The sequence below is a fragment of the Mesoplodon bidens genome (genome assembly GCF_964165515.1).
Source record: "Mesoplodon bidens genome assembly, chromosome: 11".
Classification (NCBI taxonomy): domain Eukaryota; kingdom Metazoa; phylum Chordata; class Mammalia; order Artiodactyla; family Ziphiidae; genus Mesoplodon; species Mesoplodon bidens.
This window is the reverse complement of record NC_138167.1, coordinates 56,408,239-56,418,877: the sequence shown is the minus strand read 5'-3', so window position 1 is coordinate 56,418,877 and position 10,639 is coordinate 56,408,239.

The window sequence follows — 10,639 nt, the reverse complement described above, 5'->3', positions numbered from 1 at the left end:
TATTTATATATATTAAAGAAAAAGGGAAGAGAGCAACCAAATCAATAAACGAATCTACCAATGATAAGCTCTAAATACTAAATTAAGATAAATATAAAACCAGAAACTAATTAGATGCAGAAAGCAAACCCCAAGTCTACAGTTGCTTCCAAAGTTCACCGCCTCAATTTTGGGTTGATTCGTTATGCATTCAGGTATTCCACAGATGCAGGGTACATCAGGTTGATTGTGGAGATTTAATCCACTGCTACTGAGGCTGCTGGGCGAAATTTCCCTTTCTCTTCTTTGTTCTCACAGCTCTTGGGGTTCAGCTTTGGATTTGGCCCCGCCTCTGTGTGTAGGTTGCCTGAGGGCATCTGTTCCCTGCCCAGACAGGACGGGGTTAAAGTAGCAGCTGATTAGGGGGTTCTGGCTCACTCAGGCTGTGGAAAGGGTTGGGTACGGAATATAGGGTGAGCCTGCGGCGGCAGAGGCCTGCGTAACATTGCAACAGCCTGAGGCATGCCGTGTGTTCTCCCGAGGATGTTGTCCCTGAATAACAGGACCCTGGCAGTGGCGGGCCACACAGGCTCCCGGGAGGGGAGGTGTGGATAGTTACCTGTGCTTGCACACAGGCTTCTTGGTGGCTACAGCAGTACCGTTAGTGTTTCATGCCTGTCCCTGGTGTCTGTGCTGATAACCGTGCCTCACGCCTGTCTCAGGAGCTTGTTTAGGTCGTTCTCTGAATCCCTCCTCCTTGCGCACCCTGAAACATGGTCTCTTGCCTCTTAGGCAGGTCCAGATATTTTCCCGGGATCCCTCCTGGCTAGCTGTGGCACACTAGCCCCCTTCAGGCTGTGTTCACGCAGCCAACCCCGGTCCTTTCCCTGGGATCTGACCTTCAAAGCCCGAGCCTTATCTCCCAGCCCCCACACGCCCTGGCAGGTGAGCAGACAAGCCTCTCGGGCTGGTGAGTGCTGGTCGGCACCGATCTTCTGTGCGGGAATCTCTCCTTTTTGCCCTCCGCACCCTTGTTGCTGCGCTCTCCTCCGCGGCTCTGAAGCTCCCACCCTCCGCCACCCATAGTCTCTGCCCGCGAACGGCTTCCTAGTGTGTGGAAACCTTTCTTCCTTCACAGCTCCCTCCCACTAGTGCAGGTCCCGTCCCTATCCTTTTGTCTCTGTTTATTCTTTTTTCTTTTCCCTACCCAGGTATGTGGGGGAGTTTCTTGCCTTTTGGGAAGTCTGAGGTCTTCTGCCAGCGTTCAGTAGATGTTCTGTAGGAGTTGTTCCACGTGTAGATGTATTTCTGAGGTATTTGTGGGGAGGAAGCTGATCTCCATGTCTTACTCCTCTGCCATCTTGAAGGTCCCTCCCAGCATGGTTTTATTTCTTTCTGTATCTGTCTCTCTCTGCCCCTCCCTCACTCTCTCCCTTACTATTTTCCCCTTTTTTCCCTACCTTCCCTCAATTAACCATTTTTACACCTCTCTGTTTTACTTTATTCTTTTTGCTTAACAAAAAATAATGTAACAAATATCCATATTCTGTCTTCATATAATTGATAACTTGTAGTGTTTTATGAAGAGGTTATGACCTACTGATTTTCTTTTTAGTATGTAGCTATAATGGCAACTAATAGTGTTCATTCAGACTTTTATTGAAACAGATGGTTGCAGTATGTGACTTTAAAAATCCATTTTGTAGAATGAAATAATAATTGTTAAAAGGATGAGCCTCATTCCCATTTCCCCACTCCCAATTCTCTGGTAGTTAAAATTTCAAGGCAATATTAGAAAAACTCTTAAAGTTATTTTTTATAAAGTACATAAAAATTTCATGAAGAAACTGGCTTTTGAACGGGGTCTTGAAGGTACTGAAAGTTCTGAATAAAAAAATGTGGTGGAAGAAGTATCTATATATGAAGAAGAGTAGCATATATTTTATTTTTTAAAAATCTTTACTGGAGTATAATTACTTTACAGTGTGTTAGTTTCTGCTGTATAACAAAGTGAATCAGCTATATATATACGTATATCCCCATATCCCCTCCCTCTTGCTTCTCCCTCCTACCCTCTCTATCCCACCCCTCTAGGTGGTCACAAAGCACCAAGCTGATCTCCCTGTGCTATGCAGCTGCTTCCCACTAGCTATCTGTTTTACATTTCGTAGTGTATATGTGTCAGTGCTACTCTCTCACTTCGTCCGAGCTTACCCTTCCCTGCTGAGTCCTCAAGTCCATTCTATGCATCTGTGTCTTTATTCCGTCTTGCCCCTTGTTTCTTCAGAACCATTTTTTTTTTTAGATTCCATATATATGTGTTAGCATACAGCATTTGTTTTTCCCTTTCTGACTTAGAGAAGCATATATCTTAATTTGGTTGGGTGTTGGAATACATGAAGTGGAAGAATGGAAAACAAGGTTGAAATCTAAGTGATGGACAGGCTATGGAAGTCCTGTCCCTAAGTAATAATCAGTGCTGCATTTTATTGTGCTTACCATTATAGTAAAATATATTGGAGAATATTTGCATAAAATCCAGGAGACTTTAAAATATAAATCTGGTAGTTAGGTACATATTTAATATTGCAGTAGTCAAAGTAGCTACTGACTTCTGGGGATTCATATTTTGTATATGGCAAGGTGTTTTAATTATGTGGACTTTTTCTTAGATATAAAATTCCACATAGTTTCCCCCATTATTTAGGGGTATTGTTCTCCCTTTTTTTCCATCTTTATTTTTCTCTAGCTTTATTAAGTTATAATTGACAAATAAAAATATAAGATATTTAAGGTGTACAACATGATGATTTCATATATGTGTACATTGTGAAAGTAATCCCCTCATCAAGTTAATAACTATATCCATCACCTCACAGAAATATTTTGAATTTTATTATATTTATATTTTATACAGCAGGTTCTTATTAGTTATCTTATTTTGTACATGTTAGTGTGTATATGTCAATCATCAATCCCAATCTCCCAATTCATCCCACTACCACCAACCCCCCACCACCACCTTCTCCCCTTGGTGTCCATACGTTTGTTCTCTACATCTGTGTATCTATTTCTGCCCTGCAAACCGGTTCATCTGTACCATTTTTCTATGTTCCACATATATGCATTAATACACGATATTTGTTTTTTATATTTTTGCCCTAATTCACTCTGTATGACAGTCTCTAGATCTATCCACGTCTCTACAAATGACCCAATTTTGCTCCTTTTTATGGTTGACTAATATTCCATTGTATATATGTTCCACATCTTCTTTATCCATTCATCTGTCAGTGGGCATTTAGATTGTTTCCATGACCTGACTATTGTAAATAGTGCTGCAGTGAACATTTGGTGCATGTGTATTTCTGAATTATGGTTTTTATTGGGTATATGCCCAGTAGTGGGATTGCTGGGTCATATGGTAGTTCTATTTTTAGTTTTTTAAGGAAACTCCATACTGTTCTCCATAGTGGCTGTATCAACTTATATTCCCACCAGCAGTGCAAGAGGGTTCCCTTTTCTCCACACCCTCTCCAGCATTTGTTGTTTGTAGATTTTCTGATGATGCCCATTCTAACTGGTGTGATGTGATTCCTCATTGTAGTTTTGATTTGCATTTCTTTAATAATTAGTGATGTTGAGCAGCTTTTCATGTGCCAGTTGGCCATCTGTATGTCTTCTTTGGAAAAATATCTGTTTAGGTCTTCTGCCCATTTTTTAATTCGGTTGTTTCTTTTTTTATATTGAGCTGCATGAGCTATTTATATATTTTGGAGATTAATTCTTTGTCCGTTGCTTCATTTGCAAATATTTTCTCCCATTCTGAGGGTTGTCTTTTCGTATTGCTTGTAGTTTCCTTTGCTTTGCAATAGCTTTGAAGTTTAATTAGGTCCCATTTGTTTATTTTTGTTTTTATTTCCATTACTCTAGGAGGTGGATCAAAAAACATGTTGCTGTGATTTATGTCAAAGAGTGTTCTTCCTATGTTTTCCTCTAAGAGTTTTATAGTGTCCAGTCTTACATTTAGGTCTTTAAGCAATTTTGAGTTTATTTTTTACATTGTATTAGGGAATGTTGTAATTTCATTCTTTTACATGTAGCTGTCCAGTTTTCCCAGCACCACTTATTGAAGAGGATGTCTTTTCTCCATTGTATACCCTTACCTCCTTTGTCATAGATTAGTTGACCATAGGTGTGTGGGTTTACCTCTGGGCTTTCTATCCTATTCCATTGATCTATATTTCTTCTTTTGTGCCAGTACAATATTGGCCTGATTACTGTAGCTTTGTAGTATAGTCTGAATCAGGGAGTCTGATTTCTCCAGCTCAGTTTTTTTCCCTCAAGACTTCATTGGCTATTTGGGGTCTTTTGTGTCTCCATACAAATTTTTTTCTTTTTTTTTTTTTTTCTTTTTGCGGTATGCGGGCCTCTCACTGTTGTGGCCTCTCCCGTTGCGGAGCACAGGCTCCGGATGCGCAGGCCCAGCAGCCATGGCTCACGGGCCCAGCCGCTCCGCGGCATATGGGATCCTCCCAGACCGGGGCACGAACCCGTATCCCCTGCATCGGCAGGCGGACTCTCAACCACTGCGCCACCAGGGAGGCCCTCCATACAAATTTTAAGATTTTTTGTTCCAGTTCTGTAAAAAATGCCACTGGAAATTTGATAGGGATTGCATTGAATTTGTAGATTGCTTTCGTAGTATAGTCATTTTCACAATATTGATTCTTCCAATCCAAGAACATGGTATATCTCTCCATCTGTTTGTGTCATCTTTGATTTTTTCATTAGTGTCTTATAGTTTTCTGAATACAGGTCTTTTACCTCCTTAGGCAGGTTTATTCCTAGGTATTTTATTCTTTTTGTTGCAATGGTGAATGGGATTGTTTCCTTAATTTCTCTTTCTGATCTTTCATTGTTAGTGTACAGGAATTCAAATGATTTCTGTGCATTAATTTTGTACCCTGCAAATTTACCAAATTCATTGATTAGCTCTAGAAGTTTTCTGATGACATCTTCAGGATTCTCTATGTATAGAATCATGTCATGTGCAAACAGTGACAGTTTTACTTCTTTTCTAATTTGTATTCCTTTTATTTCTTTTTCTTCTCTGACTGCCATGGCTAAGACTTCCAAAACTATGTTGAATAATAGTGGACATCCTTGTCTTGTTCCAGATCTTAGTGGAAATGCTTTCAGTTCCCCCCCCCAACTTTTTTTTGTGGTATGCGGGACTCTCACTGTTTTGGCCTCTCCTGTTGCAGAGCACAGGCTCCGGATGCACAGGCTCAGCGGCCATGGCACAAGGGCCTAGCTGCTCCGCGGCATGTGGGATCTTCCCAGACCGGGGCATGAACCCGTGTCCCCTGCATTGGCAGGCGGACTCTCAACCATTGCGCCACCAGGGAAGCCCCAGTTCTTCACCTTTGAGAACAATGTTTGCTGTTGGTTTGTGGTATAAGACCTTTATTATGTTGAGGTAGGTTCCCTCTCTGCCCACTTTCTGTAGAGTATTATCATAAACGGGTGTTGAATTATGTCAGAAGCTTTTTCTGCATCCATTGAGATGATCATACTGGTTTTATTCTTCAATTTGTTAATATGGTGTATCACATTGATTGATTTGCATATATTTAAGAGTCCTTGCATCCCTGTGATAAATCCCACTTGATCATGGTGTATGATCCTTTTAATGAGTTGTATTATTTGCTAGTATTTTGTTGCAGATTTTTGCATCTATATACATCAGTGATATTGATCTGTAATTTTCTTTTTTTGTATTATCTCTGTCTGGTTTTGGTGTTAGGGTGATGGTGGCCTCATAGAATGAGTTTGGGAGCATTCCTTCCTCTGCAATTTTTGGGAGAGTTTGAGAAGCATGGGTGTTACCTATTCTCTAAAAGTTTGATAGAATTCACATTTGAAGCAACCTGGTCCTGGACTTTTGTTTGTTGGAAGATTTGTAATCAGAGTTTCACTTTCATTATTTGTGATTGGTCTGTTCACATTTTCTGTTTCTTCCTGGTTCAGTCTTGGAAGGATATACCTTTCTAAGAACTTGCCCATTTCTTCCATGTTGTCCATTTTATTGGCATAGAGTTGCTTGTAGTAGTCTCTTACGATGCTTTGTATTTGTGCGGTGTCCATTGTTACTTCTCCTTTTTCATTTCTAATTTTATTGATTTGAGTCCTCTCACTCTTTTTCTTGATGAGTCTGGCTAAAGGTATATCAAGTTTATTTATCTTCTCAAAGAACCAGCTTTTAGTTTTATTGATCTTTGCTATTGTTTACTTTGTTTCTATTTCATTTATTTCTGATCTGATCTTTATGATTTCTTTCCTTCTCCTAACTTTGGGTTTTGTTTGTTCTTTCTCTAGTTCCTTTAGGTGTAAGGTTAGATTGTTTACTTTAGATTTTTCTTGTTTCTTGAAGTAGACTTTTATTGCTATAAACTTCCCTCTTAGGACTGCTTTTGCTGCATCCCATAGGTTTTGGATCATCATATTTCTGTTGTAATTTGTCTCTAGGTATTGTCTGATGTCCTCTTTGATTTCTTCAGTGATCTCTTGGTTATTTAGTAATGTATTGTTTAGCCTCCATATGTTTGTGTTTTTTACGGTTTTTTCCCTGTAATTGATTTCTAATCTCATAGCATTGTGGTCGGAAAAGATGCTTGATATGATTTCAAATTTCTTAGATTTACCGAGGTTTGATTTGTGACCCAAGATTTGATCTATCCTGGAGAATGTTCTGTGTGCACTTGAGAAGAAAGTGTAATCTGCTGTGTTCGGATGGAATGTCCTATAAATATCAATTAAAGCTATCTGGTCTATTGTGTGATTTAAAGCTTGTGTTTCAGTATTAAGTTTCTGTCTGGATGATCTGTCCATTGGTGTAAACGAGGTGTTATAGTCCCCTACTATTATTGTGTTACTGTCGATTTTCTCTTTTATAGCTGTTAGCATTTGTTAGCATTTGCTTTATGTATTGAGGTGCTCCTATGTTGGGTGCATATATGTTTATAATTGTTTTATCTTCTTCTTGGGTTGATCCCTTGATCATTGTGTAGTGTCCTTCCTTGTCTCTTGTAACATTCTTTATTTTAAAGTCTATTTTATCTGATACGAGTATTGCTACTCCAGATTTCTTTTGATTTCCATTTGCATGGAATATCTTTTTCCATCCCCTCATTTTCAGTCTCTATGTGTCCCTAGGTCTGAAGTGGATCTCTTTTAGACAGCATATATATGGGTCTTGTTTTAGTATCCATTCAATGAGCCTGTGTCTTTAGGTTGGAGCATTTAATCCATTCACGTTTAAGGTAATTATTGATATGTATGTTCCTATTACCATTTTCTTAATTTTGGGGGGTTCGTTTTTGTAGGTCCTTTTCCTCTCTTGTGTTTCCTGCTTATAGAAGTTCCTTTTGCATTTGTTTTAGAGCTGGTTTTGTGGTGCTGAATTCTCTTAGCTTTTGCTTGTCTGTAAAGCTTTTGATTTCTCCATCGAATCTTAATGAGATCCTTGCAGGGTAGGGTATTCTTGGCTGTAGGTTCTTCCCTTTCATCACTTTAAATGTATCATGCCACTCCCTTCTGACTTGTAGACTTTCTGCTGAGAAATCAGCTGTTAACCTTCTGGGGGTTCCCTTATATGTTATTTGTCCTTTTCCCCTTGTTCCTTTCAATAATTTTTCTTTGTTGTTAATTTTTGTCAATTTGATTACTATGTGTCTCAGCATGTTTTTCCTGGGTTTATCCTGCCTGGGACTCTCTGCACTTCCTGTACTTAGTTGGCTCTTTCCTTTCCCATGTTTGGGAAGTTTTCAACTATAATCTTTTCAAATATTTTATCGGGTCCTTTCTCTCTCTCTTCTCTTTCTGTGACCTCTGTAATGTGAATGTTGTTGTGTTTAATGTTGTCCCAGTGGTCTCTTAGGCTGTCTTCATTTCTTTTCCTTCTTTTTTTTTTTTTTATTCTGTTCTGTGGTAGTGAATTCCACCATTCTGTCTTCCAGGTCACTTATCTGTTCTTCTGCCTCAGTTATTCTGCCATTGATTCTTTCTCATGTATTTTTCATTTTAATTATTGTATTGTTCATTTCTGTTTGTTAATTCTTTAATTCCTCTAGGTGTTTGTTCTTTAATTCTTCTAGGTCTTTGTTAAACATTTCTTGCATCTTCTCAATCTTTGCCTCCATTCTTTTTCCGAGGTCCTGGATCATCTTCATGATCATTCTGAATTCTTTTTCTGGAAGGGTGCCTATCTCCACTTCTTTTAGTTGTTTTTCTGGGGTTTTGTCTTGTTCCTTTATTTGGTACATAGTCCTCCGCATTTTCATTTTTTCTATCTTTCTGTGAATGTGGTTTTCCTTCCACAGCCTGCAGAATTGTAGTTCTTCTTTCTTCTGCTATCTGCCCTCTGGTGGATGAGGCTATGTAAGAGGCTTGTGCAAGCTTCCTGATGGGAGGGACTGGTGGTGGGTAGAGCTGGGTGTTGCTCTGGTGGGAAGAGCTCAGTAAAACTTTAATCTGCTTGTCTGCTGATGGGTGGGGTTGGGTTCCTTCCCTGTTGGTTGTTTGGCCTGAGGCAAACCAGCAATGGAGCCTACTGGCTCTTTGGTGGGGTTAATTGCAGACTCTGGGAGGGCTCATGGTAAGGAGTACTTCCCAGAACTTCTGCTGCCAGTGTCCTTGTCCCCACAGTGAGCCACAGTCACCCCCCGCCTCTGCAGGAGACACTCCTACACTAACAAGTAGGTCTGGTTCAGTCTCCTATGGGGTCACTGTTCCTGCTCCTGGGTCCCGATGCGCACACTACTTTGTGTGTGCCCTCCAAGAGTGGAATCTCTGTTTCCCCTAGTCCTGTCGAAGTCATACAATCAAATCCCACTAGCCTTCAAAGTCTGATTCTCTAGGAATTCCTCCTCCCATTGCTGGACCCCCAGGTTGGGAAGCCTGACATGCAGCTCAGAACCTTCATTCCAGTTGGTGAACTTCTGTGATATACATGTCCTCCAGTTTGTGAGTCACCCACCCAGCAATTATGGGATTTGATTTTATTGTGATTGCGCCCCTCCTACCATCTTATTGCAGCTTCTTCTTTGTCTTTGGATGTGAGGTATCTTTTTTGGTGATTTCCACTGTCTTCCTGTTGATGATTGTTCAGCAGTTAGTTGTTCTTCTGGTGTTCTCGCAAGAAGGAGTGAGCACATGTCCTAATCTACCATCTTGAACCAATCTCTCTTTGTTTTTGTTTTTTTTTTTGGTGAAAGCATTTAAGTTCTCCTCTCTTAGCAAATTTCAGTTATACAGTTCAATGTCATCAACTATAGTTACCATAGTATACATTAGATCCTCAGACTGTAGTCATCTTGTAACTGAAAATCTGTACCATTTTTACAGAGCTTTCCCTATTTCCCCCACCCTTCAGCAACCACTTTTCTATTCTCTGTTTCTGCGTTTGACATTTTTGTTTAGATTCCACGTATAAGTGTTAGCATGTGGTATTTGTCTTTCTCTGGATTATTTTACTTATGCTAATGCTCTCCAAGTTCATCCATATTATTGCAAATGACATGATTTCATTCTTTTTAAAGGCTGAATGACTTTCCATTGTGTATGTATATATATATATACCACATTTTCTTGATCCATTCTTTCATTGATGAACACTTAGGTTGTTTTTGTATCTTGGCTATAGTTAATAATGCTGCTATGAACATGTGACTAGAGCTATCACGTTGAGATATGGATTTCTCTTTGGATACATACCCAGAAGTGGTATTGCTGGATCATGTGGTAGTTCTATTTAACTTCTTGAGGAAACTCCATACTGTTTTCCATAGTGGCTGCATCAATTTACATTCCTACCAACAGTTTGCAGGGGTTCCCTTTTCTCCACATCCTCCCCAGCATTTATCTTTTTTATTTTTAATAAAAGTAATCCTAAGTGGTGTGTGGTGATAAATCATTGTGGTTTTGATTTGCATTTTCTTGATAATTGGTGATATTGAGCACTCTTTCATGTACCTGTTGGCCATTTGTATGTCTTCTTTGGAAAAATGTCTATTTAGGTCCTTTGCCAATTTTTAAGTTGGGTTATTTGGGTTTTTGCTGTTGAGTAGTATAAGCTCCTTACATATTTTAGATATTGACCCCTTATCAGATATAAGATTTGCAAATATATCTTCCCATTCCATAGGTTGCCTTTTCAATTTATTGATTCTTTCCTTTACTGCACAGAAGCTTTCTAGTTTGATGAAGTCTTACTTACTGATTTTTTCTTTTTTTCCTTATCCTTTTGGTGCCATATCCAAAAAATCAATACCAACACCAATATCAAGGAGTTTTTTTTACTCTGTTTTCTTCTAGGAATCTTATGGTTTCAGGTCTCACATTCCAGTGTTTAATTCATTTTGAGTTAATTTTTGTGTATGGTGTAAGATAGTAGTTTAATTTTATTCTTTTGCACATGGCTGTGCAGTTTTCCCAACACCATTTACTGAAGAGATTATCCTTTCCTTATTGTATATTCTTGATTGTCATAAATTAATTGACCATGTGTATGTACGTTTATCTCTGGGCTGTCTATTCTGTTCCATTTGTCTATGTGCCTGTTTTTATGCCAGTACCATACTGTTTGATTACCATAGCT